Source organism: Tursiops truncatus, chromosome 3, assembly GCF_011762595.2.
Source record: "Tursiops truncatus isolate mTurTru1 chromosome 3, mTurTru1.mat.Y, whole genome shotgun sequence".
Classification (NCBI taxonomy): domain Eukaryota; kingdom Metazoa; phylum Chordata; class Mammalia; order Artiodactyla; family Delphinidae; genus Tursiops; species Tursiops truncatus.
In genome coordinates, this window is record NC_047036.1 from 129,617,836 (window position 1) to 129,634,796 (window position 16,961).

Below are 16,961 nucleotides of genomic sequence, written 5' to 3' on the forward strand. Positions count from 1 at the left end.
GTTCATGATTTGGATTATAATGATGGTTTCACACGTGTGTACATGTGCCCAAACTTATCAGATTAACTATGAGCAATTTTTTTTTTTTTTTTTTTTTGCGGTACGCGGGCCTCTCACTGTTGTGGCCTCTCCTGTTGCGGAGCACAGGCTCTGGACGCACAGGCTCAGCGGCCATGGCTCACAGGCCCAGCCGCTCCGCGGCATGTGGGATCTTCCCGGACCGGGGCACGAACCCGTGTCCCCTGCATCGGCAGGCAGACTCTCAACCACTGTGCCACCAGGGAAGCCCACTATGAACAATTTATCATATGACAATTATGGCTCAGTATAGCTCTTTCAAAGCTATCTACTTAAGTAATGAATCAATATTGCAAAGAACTGAATGCCTGTGTCCCCCACACACAATTTATATGCTGGAATCCTAATCCCAATGTGATGGTATTTAGAGGTGAGATCTTTGAGAGGTATTTAGGTCATTATGAGGGTGGAGCCCTCATGAATGGGATTAGTGCCTTTGTGAGAAGAGGCCAGACAGGTAGCTAGCTCCTTCTGCCATGTAGGGATACAACAAGAAATGGGCAGATGCACCCCAGAAGAGGTTCTCATCAGAACTCAAAGATACTGGCACCCTGATCTCACACTCTGAGCCTCCAGAACTGTGAGAATAAATTTTGTTGTTTATAAGCTACCCATTCTATTCTATTTTGTTATAGCAGCCTGAATTTAGACTTACGTTCTCCTGGTAAAAAGTTAAGACGTAATATATAAAGCTAAAATATCCTTTTCCACCATCCCCCAGTCCTTCTAGGTATCAGATCAGTATGTATCTTTCAGATCTTTTTCTATATATTTATAAACATAATGGTAGCCATTGAATGTATATAGTATCACCTACTTCCTTGTTGTTTCTGTTTTTACACAAAAGTCACACTGTATGATGATGTTGCACCTTGTTTTTTTTGAACACAGTACTTCTTGGGGGTCTTTCTCAATCAGTATTTAGAAATTCATCTCATTCTTGTTAACTTGCAAGATACAGATCTATCACAGTTTATTCAGACATACCTCTCTGATGAACTTTAGTTTGTTCCCAACTTTTCACTATTTGAAACAATCCTACAACAAGCATCCTTGGACCCTCCTTTTTGTGCAGAGTCCCATGACTTGGATCACAGGGCATCAGGGTTTGTACAATCTGAATTACCCTCCAAAGTGGCTGCACCCACAAGCAGTGGTTAGAGCACATATTTCCCCATACCCTTACCAACATCTGACATTATCAAAAAATTTTTTTGCCATTGGATGGATTAAAAAGATATGTCCTTTTTAAAAATTTGCATTTTAGGGGGAATTTTCTCAGAAAAATAGATTCCTGAGTCCCATTCTCAAGCATCCTGATCTGAGGCTCAAGAATCTGTGTGATTTACAACCTTCCCAGGTGATGCACAGAGAGGTTTTGGAGCTAGTGCCTGAGGACCAGCGATGTCACTTCCAGATCTGTTGTTCTATGATCCTCGAACTCCTGCCTTCTCCTAAGCCCATGACTTGTTTAGGCCCAGTGTCTACACCATCTCTGCCACTTATAACTCTGTTTTCTCCATGAGGGAAGATTTTTTTTAAGACAGAGGAAGTCCTGGCAACTATGGCCATTTACTAAGTTGGCCCTTGGAGCCATATTTCAGATGTCACTGAGGAAATTCTACCTGTCAGAAAGAAGGGACTAACATGTGCTAAGAATCTAATGGTTTCTAGATAAACATACTGGGTTTACTAGACACTTAACTTCCACGTGGTCATTTAAACCTCACAACAACCTTGGGAAGTATTATTGTACCCATTTTACACATGAGGGGACTAAAGTTCAGAGAGACGTAGTAATTTTCCCAAGGTCAGACAGCTACCTAGGGGCCCCTGTTCCAGCTCTGTTGGGCTCCAAAGTCTGTGCTCTTTTCATTGTATCGCTTCCCTGCAAACTAGGGTGTCCTAGTTCCTAACTTCTGGAAGTCTCTAGAAAAGGTGCAAATATTTCATGGAACAAGTATTATTTTATCTTACTTTGCATGGAGTAGCTTATTTGATTCAGTCCTGGAGAATTTGTTCCTGAAAATATGGACTGGAGGATAGATGGACTGGGGGTATGAAAGAGAATGATTACGTTTTACCTCTGATCATCCCTGCTGCTTCCCTCTTCTGGGATTAATGTGGAAGAAGAAAGATAGAAAAATGGCTTGTATCACAGAATTACAATCAAGTATTCAATTTCTTGAGCTTTTTTTTCTAACTGAGAATTATAAAAGAACAGCATATACCAAATAACCAAGTATCCACCATCTAAAAATGACAATTCAAAAAATATTTGTCAAATTTCTTAAAAATAAAATAAGCAACATATTGCTCATCTAAAGATGATTTCATTTTCTCTCCACCTCATCTCCCAGCAACCTCAGTCAGAAATTGGATTACCTCTGCCAAATCTGTTTTACATTTTCAGCTGTAAGTATGTGTTAAACAACATGTATCATGAACAAATAAAAAAATTAAAAATTGAGTATATAAATGGTCTTTCACTGTAACTTTTATTCGGCTCCCTGCTTTTCTTCTCTTTATGCTATACCACTGAGAGCTCTTTAAAAGTTAAGACTCGTGGGCTTCCCTGGTGGCGCAGTGGTTGAGAGTCCGCCTGCCGATGCAGGGGACACGGGTTCGTGTCCCGGTCCGGGCAGATCCCACATGCCGCAGAGCGGCTGGGCCCGTGAGCCATGGCCGCTGAGCCCGCGCGTCCGGAGTCTGTGCTTCACAACGGGAGAGGCCACAACAGTGAGAGGCCCGCGTACCAAAAAAAAAAAAAAAAAAAAAAGTTAAGAACCGTGTCTTATTTAATCATTGCATTCCTGATGGCCTAGTACCTTCTGGAGGCTCAGTAAATCAGAAAGGAAAGAAGGAAGGAAGAAAGGAAGGGAGGGAGGAAAGAAAGGTGGGAGGGCGGGAGGGAGGATGGATCAGTCTTTTGAGTCAGAACCTCCTGTGTGGCTCCCAGTTAGACGTGAGGGTAATTAAAGAGGCGTTCTAAGTCCTCCATACCGTGATTTCCCTGCCCCCGCGAACTGTTCACGTCCCATTAGAGCAGGTAGCTCCTCCATCCTTTAACCTGCTCACCATCCTGTCCTCCCAGGAAGTCCCGGGCATGGCTTCGAGAAGTTTGGGGGCCACACAGCCGCCTCATGTTCTCAGCTCCAGTGTGGTCCAACTCTCGCTGGTGGTAAATCAACCAGCCAAGGCTGAAGCCTGCATTACTCTCTATCTCTCGAAACCCCTCAGGGATTTGGGGAATTAGCTGCCCGTTCAAACACTTGTCTTCCCTCCTTTCCTTCTCCTACTCTGTCTTTGTCTCTGTCAACAATGGAGGGCTTTTCTGGATGACTGTCTCTGCCTCTCTGAGTATCTTTCTCTGTCTCTGATTCAAAATTATGCCTCTGCTTCCCTTCCTCAGCCCCTGCCTCTACCTTCCCACCCTTCCCCTTTCTATCCCCTGAGTCTAGCTGCAGCCACAGATCCAGGAGCCCAGCTGGGCCGTAGATCTCTCCGTTACTGCTGTTCTTTCCCTCTCACTTTTAAGAATGCTTTTTACGGTGGCCTCTAGCACAAACAGCTGTTGGAACTTGTTTAACAAAACCTCGGGGAGCAGATGCTCTGGCAGTCCATCAGATTCTTCTTTCCTCTGCAATCTGAGATGGACTGGGGAAGAAATGCATTCATTGATTAACCCATTAAACAAATATTTATTGAGCTCCTATTATATGCCAGTCACCGAGGTGGACACTGAGAATATAACAATAAGTAAAACAGCCCATACAGAGTTTACAGTCTAACGGGAGAGACAGATACAAATCTAAGAGCCACTTAAACATATAAATAATTTATAATAAATGGTGATCCATACTTTGAAAAATTGTCCACAGTGTTCTAATAATAGTTCATGGCTGTCGAATGTTTATTATATAACTGCCACTATTGTAAACATTTCACATGCATTTATCTTAACAAAAACATAGTCCTAGTTTACATATGATGACACTGAGAACAGTGGGGTTAAACAACTTGCTCACGGGCACACAGCTTGTGGATGGAAGGATCAAGATTTAAACATATCGTGGGGATTGGGAATCAAGCGGAGGAAAGTCTTCCCCAAGGCTCCGTTCCCTTCCATGTAGGAATAGAATTTTCTCTCCCAAGATCACATAGAGAGTAGGAGGCAGAAAAAGGACTGGAATCCAGCCTCCTAAATCCCAAACTAATCAGTTCTAAGGTCAAATCGGCTGAAATGTGAAGGTTGACTCTGTTACTAAGCTACTAAGCCTCATGGGAATTCCCAGAAAAATAAAGAGGGGTATGGGGTTGGGTGGTGGTAGGGAATTGACACTTTCCGCTAAGTTGGGCTGGTAGGGGCTTGAGCCTCTAACCCTGGGATGCACGTGGGGATGGTAAGCTCCTTGAAGGAAGGACTGTGTTATCTTCTCTATTGCATCTCCAGAGCTTAACACAGTGCCTTAATCATTATTTATTGAAAAAATAAGTTGAATCAAATGTGAAAAAGATAGAACAGATGGAAACTCCATGTTTCTTCCAAGCTAGGGGTTTATAATTCCAATAACTTCATTTCTTTCCACTCTCACTAATACTAGCCAGCAGTGCAGAGATATTCTGCCAGGTATCTGGGTCAGTTTCTACCCTTTCTTTTCAATCTGCATATCCAAAATATATCCTCCTGTTTCATAAAACTCCCTTTTTATTTATTTTTTACTTTTTTGCTGATTCAGTTAAGAGCTGAGTTTGATCTACAAACCTTACCTCTTAAGTCTCTTTTGATAACACAGCCCCCAGAGCATCCATCTCTCTGAAGCCTCTTTATGAGTTTTGGAGCTGAGTAAAATGCCGACTATTTTCAGGATAATTACACTGGAGCAGACACATTGTTCCTGGAATCTGTTTCCCAGTCTGAGTAAACAGATCTTGGTCCTTTTTATGCTCTTGTAATATGCATTTCCTTCTCCTTCGTTTTTCTCTCTATCTGGAGTGCTGCCTGTGGGTTAATCTCTGGACCAGCGATGAGGGAAGGATTTGTTTGGGAAAACATCTTCCACGGGACATTTGGCTACGAGGGGGCCTTTGGCTGGGGGGCTGCTCTTGGCTGACGCTCGCACGTTCAGTGGCTTTCTCTGTCCCACAAAGAGGACAGGGAAGCCAAGAACTGCTCAGCAACCTTATGAAAGAGTGAAGAACTAAATGTACCCAGCAACTCAAGAGTCTTTAGGCTGAATCAATTAAAGCAATGCCCGCTGTCGCATCTTTCTTGTAGGTGATGTGTTGCATAAGGAGAAACATGTGGGAACCACAGTAATTGAAGTGGCAGAGTCAGAACTGGAATCCACATCCCAACTCTGCCACTTAAATTAGCTGTGTGACCTGGGACATGTGACTTAAGCTCTGGTGGCATTAGTTTTCTCATCTGTGTAATGGAAATAATAATAGTATTTATCTCAAATACTTATTATAAGAATAAATTCAGGGCTTCCCTGGTGGCGCAGTGGTTGAGAGTCCGCCTGCCGATGCAGGGGACGTGGGTTCATGCCCCGGTCCGGGAAGATCCCACATGCCACGGAGCGGCTGGGCCCGTGAGCCATGGCGGCTGAGCCTGCGCGTCCAGAGCCTGTGCTCCGCAATGGGAGAGGCCACAACAGTGAGAGGCCCGCGAACCCAAAAAAAAAAAAAAAAAAAAAAAAGGAATAAATTCAGATAATACCTTTAGTGCCTACAGATGATGATGATGATCTGTGACATGCAAAGTATTTTCACATTTGTGCTTGCATTTGATCACATTTTCCTTGCTTTCCTACTAGAGGACCTGCATCAGAACCATGTTCTTCTGACCTTCAGTCTCTATGCTTTTTTATTCTGGGCCATACCAAAGGAGTTTGACTTGTTCTCTGTGACTCCCAGGACAAGAAGACAGAAGCTACAGGAAGACAGCTTGGATTCAAAATAGGGATATTTATTTTTAATGGTCAGAAGTATCAAAAAATGACTGCCTCAAAAAAGGAGGGTGTTTCCTGTCCCTGGTGGCACCCAGGCAGAGGCTGTCCAGCCACCTGAAGAGGATGTTGTAAAGAGAAGGGAAAGGTTAGACTTGGTGGCCTTCCAATTCTGAGAGTCTGAGTTTCTCATCAGAACAGGAAGTGTCTGTTTCTGCAGCTCTCCACCCCCATACTCCTCATTATTTTTCCGGGAAATCCAGTGAAGCTTGAGAGTTTTATCTGCAGATCCAGCCCTCACACTCTAGCCTATTTGACTTAAGAACCAGATTTCTTTGAGATCCAAGAGGCTGGGTTTTAATACTCTTTCTACCTCCTATCCTCTACATGATCTTGGGAAAGAAAGTTCTATAGTTTGTACCTGCCCAACATCAGCTCCCATTCTCTAACAGTTCCTCCATCTCCTTTGGGGACCACTCCTCTCTTACTCTCAGTCCATGTGGCTCTAGTGACATTGTCTCATCTCCATGGTCAGCACGTGACCTAGGTCTAACCACAGAATGTTCTGGCTCCCTGGCTACAATAATTGGTTCAGGAATGGGCATCTGATTCAAGTTGGAGCAATCCGAATCCATCCCAAGACTTTTGCTACAGCTGCTGAGAAAGAGAGGCTCTTTTTCTGGAGGTTACTAAGCTGGTAACATGCAAGTCTCGATTTTCTGGGGTCTACACAGGGGCAGAGCCTGCCTGAAAATGAAGTCAACACAAAGCAAAGCAAAGCTAAGAGGTAGTGAGAACAAATCCTGATGACATCATTCAAATGCCTGAATCCAACAGTACCTGAAGTTAGACCTACTTCTAGAGTTTTTCAGTTATGTTAGCCAATAAATTTAGGTCGTGTTTGGTTTTTACATTTTTGGTTACTGAATTTGTTTGTTTATTTCTTGGGTACATTTGACTTGGATTCCTACCACATGTAACCAAGAGTTCCAACGAACACCTATCACAATGCGCTAGAGTGAGGACTTCCTGTAGAACATGAGTCTGGAGCTGCTGTCTTCTCTGTATCAAGGTATACCTAGTAAAATCCTTGGTAAAGACTGCTAATTATTTAATGTGTCACTCTGTGCAGAGAGCCATCAGGATCTGAATCAGAGCCATCAATACCTTAACCAGAGTGAAATTTGGGACCACTTCAATCACTGTCATAGTTATCTCTCATACTCCATATGCAGAACTCTGGTCTTTACCAGCATTTCCAGGAATTGCCCCCAACCCCGCTTTTTAGTGAATTCAATCACCATTCGTCCACCAAATATTAAAAGCACCTATTATGTGCCAAGCGTTATAACAAATTATGTTTGGAATACAATGATGTGTAAGATACTAAGAAGCTTACAGTAAAACCAGGAGGCGGCATTTACAGGGAACTTTCATAAAACCAACCCCATGTATCTGTCGTTTTACTAATTTTTTTTAATCCCAATTTCATATAGATTTGCTATTATGAATAGAATATTTTTTCTTTTACATTTTCTAATTGGTTATTACTAGTCCTTAACTTTCTTTTTTTAATTTATGTATTTATTTATTTTTGGCTGCGTTGGGTCTTTGTTGCTGCGGGCAGGCTTTCTCTAGTTGTGGCGAGCAGGGGCTACTCTTCTTTGTGGTGCGCAGGCTTCTCATTGCAGTGGCTTCCCTTGTTGCAGAGCACAGGCTCTAGGCGCACAGGCTTCAGTAGTTGTGGCACACGGGCTCAGTAGTTGTGGCACACGCACTGTAGAGCACAGGCTCAGTAGTTGTGGCTCACAGGCTTAGTTCCTCCACAGCATGTGGGATCTTCCTGGACCAGGACTTGAACCCATGTCCCCTGCATTGGCAGGCGGATTCTTAACCACTGCGCCACCAGGGAAGCCCCGTTTTACTAATTTTTTAAACTCATAGTAATACTTTATTAATTTCCTATTGCTGCAGTAACGAGCTACCACAAACTTAGTGGTTTAAAACACACAACACAGTCCTGGATATCAGAAATCTGAAATGGCTGTCACTGGGCTAGAATCGAGGTGTCAGCAGAGCTGTGTTCCTTCTGGAGGCTCTAGAAGGGAATCTGTTTCCTTGCCTTTTCCAGCTTCTAAAGACTGCCTGCATGGCCCCTCCCACTGTCTTCAAAGCCAGCAGCACAGCATCTTCAAATCTCTCTCTCGCCCTCTCTGATTCTAACATTGCTGCCTTCGTCCTGGAAGGACCCTTGAAATCATATGGAGCCCACCTAGATAATGCAGGGTAGTGCCCCCATGTCCGGGTCCTTAACTTTATCACACCTGCAAAAATCCCTTTTGTCATGTAAGGTAACATATTCACAGCCTCTAGGGATTAGGATATGGACACCTTTGGGGGACCATTATTCTGCCCACCACAAATACAAATAAGTAGGTATTATTATTACTGTTCCCATTTTACAGAGAGAAAAATTAAGGTTTAGAGAGGTTAAAGTAACCCTCCTGATAACTAGTAAGAGCCAGAGCCTTGATTCGTCCACAGCGGGTCTGATTCGGAGTCCACATGCTTATTCACTGTCATTCTCCCTGCCAACCCAAATGATTGTGGATTTTAAAGTCACACAGACCTGGGCAAGTCACGTAACTCTCCTGTGCCTTACTTTTGTCATCTGCAGCAAGGAGCTAATAGTTTTATGTTTAGGAACAGTTGAGGTTATGCCTGTGGCACTCTTCGTTGCACTGTGGCACATAGTAGGTGCGCAATATGTGGCCATCATTCCTACAGCAGTTTTTCAAAGGTGTCAGGGGCCTGAAGAGACAGATCCAGTGCCCTTGAATGGGGAGAGCGGCCCTGTCCCAGGAGGAAATGCTCACCTTTGGCTCAGAGGTATTATGTCTCCAAGGGCACCTGCGGAGCTCAGCTTGGGGGAATACTTTCTGCTGGCTTCTAGAACCCTGGTGAGAAGAGAGCTAGCCAGGTTTAGACATCTGGGGAGCTAGGCTAGGGCCAGACACAGGTGGGGTGTGGGCCTCTCATTGCCCATTGGTGGCCAGATGAGCAGATAAAAGAACCTCCTGCTCTCCCACTCCCCCGACTACTCTCTCAAGCTCCTTAAGAAATGGCACGTCAACCCATCTGCTCAAACAAATGACTGGCAAGGCCCCTCTTTGAGAGAATGTACTTGGGGGGTGACCACACACCCCAGTCCCCCAGAACTTGACTGCTGGGGCGCCCTCTGCCCTCGTCCCCGGCTGAGCTGCTTTGCTGCAAGGGGCGTCTGACAACAGAAGGACGGCAGAATTCATCACTCTCCTAACTTGTCCATTTGTCTTCGGCTCAGAGGGTCCTGACGGGGGAGTTTCCAGGGGCCGCACTGAAGCGCACATGATCTCTTGACAGAGACACATGGCGGTGATTACACGCGGCGTTAGGCACAGTCATTGCAGCTCGGCGTCTCCACGTCGTCCCCTGAGCACAGTCTCAGACTGCCTCCACAGCCTCCCTGGCGTCCAGCTCCTTTTCTAAACCACGTGTGGGGATGGAGAAGGGGGAGAGGCGGGGGTCAGGGGGTACAAGAGGCCGGAGACAGGGCTTTCCTGCCCAGAAGTCGAGATGAGGGGTCCCTCTGTCGGCACAGTTGAGTGGGGCAGCCTGGAATGAACTTCCTCGCCAGCTTCCTGTCCAGGACACAAACGCATTCCTTCCATTCTCGAGCATGAGACTCGAACCCAGATTGCCCTGGGAAAGGGAGCATGGTGACACGGTATGAAGGACTAACAGAGCACTTCCTGACATGAAAAAGAAGATGGAATCTCAGAGGTTTTCACGGCCATAAACTCCAATTCCTGTGCTAAGGTTTGAGTCCTTGTCTAACTCTGTCAGGTATTTATCTGGCATTTTCTTGCACACCTTTCTTGACAGGGGCTCACTTCTTAGGGCAGCTGATTCCATTCTTGGGCAGCTTTGACTCTTAGAAAAGTGCTTCAAATTGAACAGGAACCTGTCTCCCAGAGGCTGCTCTTGATTTGGCCTTTCAGTCTACTTTCCCAATCACAGTGTTTCTCCAAGAGATGCCTCTTTTCTGAGAATCTTATGGGGAGCTCATTAAAATGCAGATTCCTGGACCCAGCCCTGACCTGGTGAATCAGAATCTCTGAGGCAGGAACCTAAGGCTCTGCATTGATAAGAATACCTGATCTGTAAGATGAGCATTGCGGGCCCCTGAAATGAATTCAGGGCGGTACCCACACACAAAGAATGTCTAAAGGGAAAGCCAGGAACCCAGAGGACAAACTTTTTCAACTTGTCAAACTCTGCCAATGGTGGGGTTGACTGGGGAGGAAGCCACATCAAATAGGGATGGGCTAAACCAGGAAATCCCAAATAACAGCTAATACTAAGTACCCACCCGCACTAAAGGCTTTGATGTAATCCCTCTGTGTGTAGGCACTACAGCTACCTCCATTTAACAAGCAAGAAAACACGTTTAGAGCGGTGACTTGCCAAAGGAAATATATCTGGGAAGTGGCAGCGTTGAGGTTTGTCTGACTCTGCACCCCTGCCCAGCATCTGCCAACTTGATGGGAATGCCAGATCTAAACCTCCCAGGTCCAGGCCCCTTCCTTGATCTCAGTGAGCAGACAAAGTGTTGTCATTTAAGTGTGGAACCTGTTTTCACCCACACCTCCAGGCTGAAATCTCTCCAGGTGCTTTTGAGGGGTACGGGCCAGTCCCAAGGAAGGCAGGGGTACCTGGGGCTTCCAGGTGATGATTCTGGCCCTGGGGAACAGCACAGACCCTCAGGGAACAGTTCTGCTTCCACAGGCTGCTCACCTTACCCTGTCACTCCCGCAGTCAGGCCCACCCCAAACATTTGCAGGGCCTGAGCAAGGGTATAAATGGAGGCCCACACAGCACATGCCTGAATAGTTAGACGATAGAAATTAAGGTAACAAACTGTAAAAAAAAAACACAAAACAAACAAACAAACAAACATGTTCTAACTTCCTGTCTTGACAAATATTCTTTCATTGTGACCTGGAAGGGCAAATTCAAATTTAACCTTTGAAATTTGGGAGCTCCTCCCTGGCACTTGGCAATGTGCGGAGAGCTGGCCCCCAGCCCTGGCTCCTGACACGGCCCCCTTTCTCTTCCACACTTGACTCTGCCCCACCCTCCGAGAGCCTCACACACACGTGTGAGGACCACAGGCTGCACATCCCAGCTCTGTCCACGTGCCCTGCAAGCAGTAGCACCCTGGCCCCCCTGGGGCTGGGTAGAGTCATTGTGGGCAGCCTGCTTGGGTCACGACCCCTATCCAGCTGTCTCTGCCCCCTGAATCCATTTGCAGCAAGAGCCGATCATGGGGGCTGAGATGGGAGAGGTACCCTGCGTTAGTATGCCAGTCGGCATCCTGGGGGCTGCAGTCCCCTCTCTCAGCCTGGCACCGGGCCCGGCAGAGGGGGCTGGAAGGCAGGCCCTCCCACGGCAGATGAAGCACGGGACAAGGAAGTGAAATCTTGAGCTATCACTCCAGCCTGCAAACGAGAGAGAGGGAGAGGGAGAGGGAAAAAGAGAATCTTATACTTCAGGCAGGGAAGGAGGTCACTAGATCATGAGATCATATCTGCTTCACGCCTCCCCTGAAATTCGCTTATTCAATCTTCTTATCTTTGGATTTTAAAAAGAGTGTGATGCATCTCACTTGGGGATGATATCAGCTCCAATCCTATAGGTCAGTGATGAGCAAAGCACCCTCTTGACCAGCCGCAGCAGCTTCACCTGTCGTTAGACATGCCAATTCTTGGGCCCCAGTCTGACCTACTGAATCAGAGGCTCTGGAGGGGGACCCAGCACTCTGTGTTTAACAAGCCCTGCTGATGATTCTGATGCTCACGGAAGGCTAAGAACCACTGATGGAGGCCAAGCAGAGCCATTGATTGTTTCAGAGCAGAGTAGTGATCCGTGAGAGTTGTGTTCATCAAGCTGTATTCATTCAGCAAATATTTACTGAGGGCCCAACAGTGTTAGGCACTGGAGATTCAAGATACCGTCTGTGCCCTCAAGTTGCTCACAGACAAACTCAGGAGCAGGCTAGTAAACAGATCGGTACGCTAGGATGTAATAAATGCTCACACCAGACAGGTGGAGAGTGGTGTCCCGTGGAGGAGTGTCGGATAAGACTTCTGAGAGGCAGCTCTGCGGAAATTTGGAGAAGCAGGCATTGTCAGACACGGAACAGAGAGCAGTGAAATGTTGCTGGTGACAAAGGCTCTCTCCTTGACCAAACTTTCATCAGGCCCCTCTTAGTTCTCTTCTCAACTAGGCCGTGACCTTGGCCCCCATCCTGTCTTTGGTCCACCCAGCCCAGTCTTAGCAAAGACTCCTGCCAAGTCACCCTTGAGATCTGATCAAATTCCTCATCCATCACCCTTGATGTCTAAGCCCTTGGCCTGACTTTAGTGAGAGTCCCGTTAGGCCAGTTTAGCAAGAATCCCCCTACCCTTGCCACCTCCTCTTAATAATTTTCCATCCATTGACCCCTTTGCTCTGCTCATTGTTTATAAATTCCCAGCTGCCTGTTGTATCGTGAGTTGAGCCCTGCCTCTCTCCCCTGTTGCAATACCCCTACTGCAGTAGTGCTGAATACAGTCTTCCTTATCAATTTAACAAGTGTCAGAATAAATTTTTCTTTAACACTGGACAGGGCAGCAGTTGTGCTGAGACTTAGAGGAAGGAAAGAATATGGCCCAGCCTGTTTAGGCCCTTAGGCCAACAAGGAGGTAAGCCTGGGGAACAGGGGCTTGGGAGGCTCTCCGAAAGTTTGGAGTTTGGAGTTTGTCCTGAATGCAGTGGGAAGCAGGAGGGAGTTTTAAGCAGAAGCATAGCATAATTAGGCTTTCATTCTAGAAAGATCTCTCTGGCAGGCTGCTTCGTGGTGAGTAGATTGAGGACCCCAAACCTGGAGCCCTGAGAGACCAGTGAGGAGACTACTGTCCCTGAATCAGAAACTCAAGCATCTGGATGTCTAATACCGTTCCCTGGTCAGTCAGCTGCAGCCAGGGCTGAGAATCACTGAAGTAGGAGGTGAAAGTGAAGAGACCAGAAGAGGGCAGGAGCAACGGAGAGAAAGGAATGTGTGTGTATTCGGGAGGTTGGGAGGATGCCCCCCAGGAGTCAATGGGAGTTATTGGAGAGTCGCTGCATTTTCAGAAGGCAAATCCTGAGACTGAACAGGGGTGGTTACTGTCTGAAAGCTTCATCCTCTTTTTTTTAGGAGCAAGAAAGATGCTGGATTTTGAGGAAGCTAAACCTCCCATAAACGAACCATTTGACTTAAGGAGTTTAAGACTCATTCATTCACTCTTTCATTCATTCATTCAAGAAATGCTTACTGAGTACCTACTGTGTCCTGGGTGCTGTGCAAGGTGCTGGGGATACAATAGTGAGCAGAGATGGTCCCAATCTAGTGGGTGAGGACGACTTTATACAAGTAATGACTCTAGTAAATGTAAAATTACAACTGTGCTAAGTGCTATGGAGGGAAAATACTTAAAGGATATGTAATAGGGGATGTGACCCAGCTGGGGGGGATCTGGAAAGCTTCCTTTAGACCGCATCCCCTGTCCTGAGGTACAAAAGATGAGTAAAAATTGGCTAGGCTAACAGGGAGGGGGTGCTACAGGCAGAAGGAGAGCATCAAAGGCCCTACGGCAGGTGGCCTTTAGCATCACCTGTTGGGCTCTTCACAGGTATGTGGGCCCAGATTCTCCAGTCTGTGGGAGAAGCCTCCCCAGGCTGTAACCCCTGACACCCCTTTCGGAAAGCCCACTGTGGAACTGGTGCTAGCAGAAAACCCCATGTTTCCCACAAGGAGCAGATGGCCAAAGGCCTGTGTGAGTGCCCTGGTGGCCTCCCGCAAGCTGGAAGGAGAGGCCCAGGCGTGTGAGCCCAGACAACCTTGCAGCGAGGTCATCGCTGTCTCCCACGCGGGAAGTGCTTCCTGACAGCTGCTCTGTAGCGATTCTCCTTCAATTTCCATTTTATAGTTCCTTGTTCCCTCCTCAGTGGGAGACTGTGTCTCCAAAGAAGTCAGGCTGACATTGCAGGCTGCAATTATCATGCCCTTCCCCTGGCTGAGATTGCCTCGTCACCTCCCACCTTTGGTAGTAAGTTTCCCTGCATTTATTCTATTGCACAGATATTTATCAAGTACCTGCTGGGTGCTACAGAGGATGGGAATGGATCCAAGCAAAATTTGGGATAGCCTTTCCATCACCCAACTCGCAGGTGACCCCACACAGCCCATCAACAAATGTTTGTAGAGATTGGGATTGAAGGATTAAGGTTAATGAGTATTATTTAAAGCCCCAAAGGTACCCACAAGAGAACTAAATATTGCAACATGTCTATCGAAGATTTGTAGGCAGAAGGCAGAAGGGGTAAGTGAGCTAAATCCTCATTAATCACATTAAGAAGTCAATAGATACTGTCTAGAGTTGATAAATCAAGGAGCACAGGTAATAAAGCTTTGACAGGAACAACCAGAGGACGACGATTAGGAGCCCTCAGGTGTCCGGAGCCCAACATCCCAAGATGAAATTCCATTTCTGTTGCTTACCAACTGGGTGACCTTGGACAGATCACTTAACTTCTCTACACCTTAGTTTTCCCATCTGTAAAATGGGCATAATGATGGTACCTACCTCATGGGGTTATGATGAGCACTTAGGGAAACAATGTACATAAAAGGATTAGCACAGGGCTTGACACACACACGGCACACATTCAATAAATGTTAGCCAAGGCTAAAAGCAGGAACAGTTTAATAAAGGTTGGTCTCTGGGGAATAGGACATGGGTGGGGGTGGTGTTGGGGGAGAAGGCAGCTGCTGTTCATTATAAGTTCTCTGAACTGTTTAATTTTATGACCATATGCACACACCTCATTGCTGAAAATAAAAATTTTAAACATTCATACAAACTGGGTGATTACTATAGAAAACTGGACGTTGACTGAATTTTCTGGCTTGAGTATCTCTGTTCCCACAACATTCAAACTCCTCCCCCTTCCCTGTCCCATTTTCACCCTCAGTTGCCATCATCCCCACCCCTTCTTGTTCCCTTAGTTTCTGTTTTTCTCGATTGTCCCTACTCTTAACTGCTCTCTGTAGCACTTGGTGTCTGTATTCGTTTGTCGGGGCTGACATAACAAAGTACCACAGAGTGGGTAGTTTAAACACAGAAAGTTATCTTCTTCTGGAGGCTAGAAGTCCAAGATCAAGGTGTTGGTAAGTTTGGTTTCTGCTGAGGCCTCTCTCCTTGGCTTGCAGATGACCACCTTCTCGCTGTGTCCTCACATGGCTATTCCTCTGTGCACCCATCCCCGGTGTCTCTCTTTATGTCCACTTTTTCTCTTCTTGGAAGGACACCAGTCACACTGGATTTGGACCTACCCTAAGGGCCTCATTTTAACTTAATTACCTCTTGAAAGGCCCTGTCTCCAAATATAGATTCTGAAGTACTGGGGGGTCAGGGCTTCAACATATGAATTTGGGGAGCATGCAATTCAGCCTATAGCAATATCCTTGAGCCATTTGGTGCCCTGGGGCCCAGGAGCCTGTTGCAATGATATTATGAGGCCCAGGGCCAAATATTAGGCATATATCTGGGATAGACAGTACCACCTGTGCTAGCAGGCTGTGGCATCTGCCACAAGGTGAGTGATCCCAGGGGTTCCTGGAAATGTGTACATCCCTCTCCAAGACCTTGATGCGTACTCAGATGTGTGACTGCTCACCACATAAGGGTCCTGGGACTCAGGGCGCCAGGACTCCTCCTGTACTCTGCCACCATCTCGTTGTGTGACTGTGGACAAGTCACTTCCCTTTTCTGAGCCTTAATTCCCTCCTCAATAAAATGAAGAAGTCGTTTGTCCTAAGAGACTTGCATTCCAATTCCTGCTCCTCCTTCCTCAATCTTTGTAGTCTAGAAAGCTTGAGTGCTTGTTTTCTGGTCTCTGAGACAGCAAAGTATATCCAACTCAACTATCTGGAGGCTTCTCCACCCCTCATGAGACAGTTGCCCTCCCCATCCTCCACTGCTTCGAGATCTGGGGGTCTTGCCCAGCCTGCATCTGTCTATCCTTCCTCTGGTTTTCCTTTGGGGCAGACTTAGTCCTGGGATTTTTAGTGAAGCTATTTGAAAAAAGAAGTCAGCTTCCCCTGGCATTCCTAGCTGTCAAGATAATGTAAACCTGGAGCTACCAGCAGGCACCCTGTCACCTGGAGAGAGTAAGCTGCCTGAGGGCAAAGAGCATATAAAGATGAAGCAGACTTGAGAAAGTTTCTGGGGCTTGATGACATCCTTTAAACACCTGGATCTTGCTGTGCCTGAAGGCAAAGTACCCTTGACTTTTCAGCTAAATAAGGCATAAATTTCTTTCCTTTTTCTTTTTAAAAAAATTTATTTATTTTTATTGAAGTATAGTTGATTACAACGTTGTGTCAGTTTCAGGTGTGTAGCAAAGTGATTCAGTTTTACGTATATATATATTCTTCAGATTCTTTTCCATTATAGGTTATTACAAGATACTGAGTATAATTCCCTGTGCTATGCAGTAGGTCCTTACCATTTATCTATTTTATATATAGTAGTGTGTATATGTTAATCCTAAACTTTTAATTTATCCCTCCCTCCCCTCTCCTTTCCCCTTTTGAAACCATAAGTTTGTTTTCTAAGTCTGTGAGTCTATTTCCGTTCTGTAAATACATTCATTTATATTATATTTTTAGATTCCACATATAAGAGATATGATATTTGTCTTTCTCTAATTTACTTCACTTAGTATGGTAATCTCTAGGCCCATCCATGTTGCTGCAAATGACATTATTTCGTTCTCTTTTACAGATGAGTAATATTCCAATAAATA

The 16,961-nt window shown here is 45.9% G+C and overlaps 1 protein-coding gene across 2 annotated transcripts in view; it reads left to right on the forward strand.

Moving 5' to 3' along the window:
* Nucleotides 1-16,961, forward strand: part of LOC109548204 (microfibril-associated glycoprotein 3) — a 124,641-nt gene extending 107,680 nt beyond the window's left edge. The window contains exon 8 of one of the 2 annotated variants that reach the window (XR_012330928.1): nucleotides 5,898-16,961. The gene's annotated coding sequence lies outside the window, so the exon portion shown is untranslated. Of the gene's footprint in view, nucleotides 1-2,438; nucleotides 2,549-5,897 lie in introns of those variants that run through there. The other variant, XR_002174249.3, reaches the window with a different exon arrangement.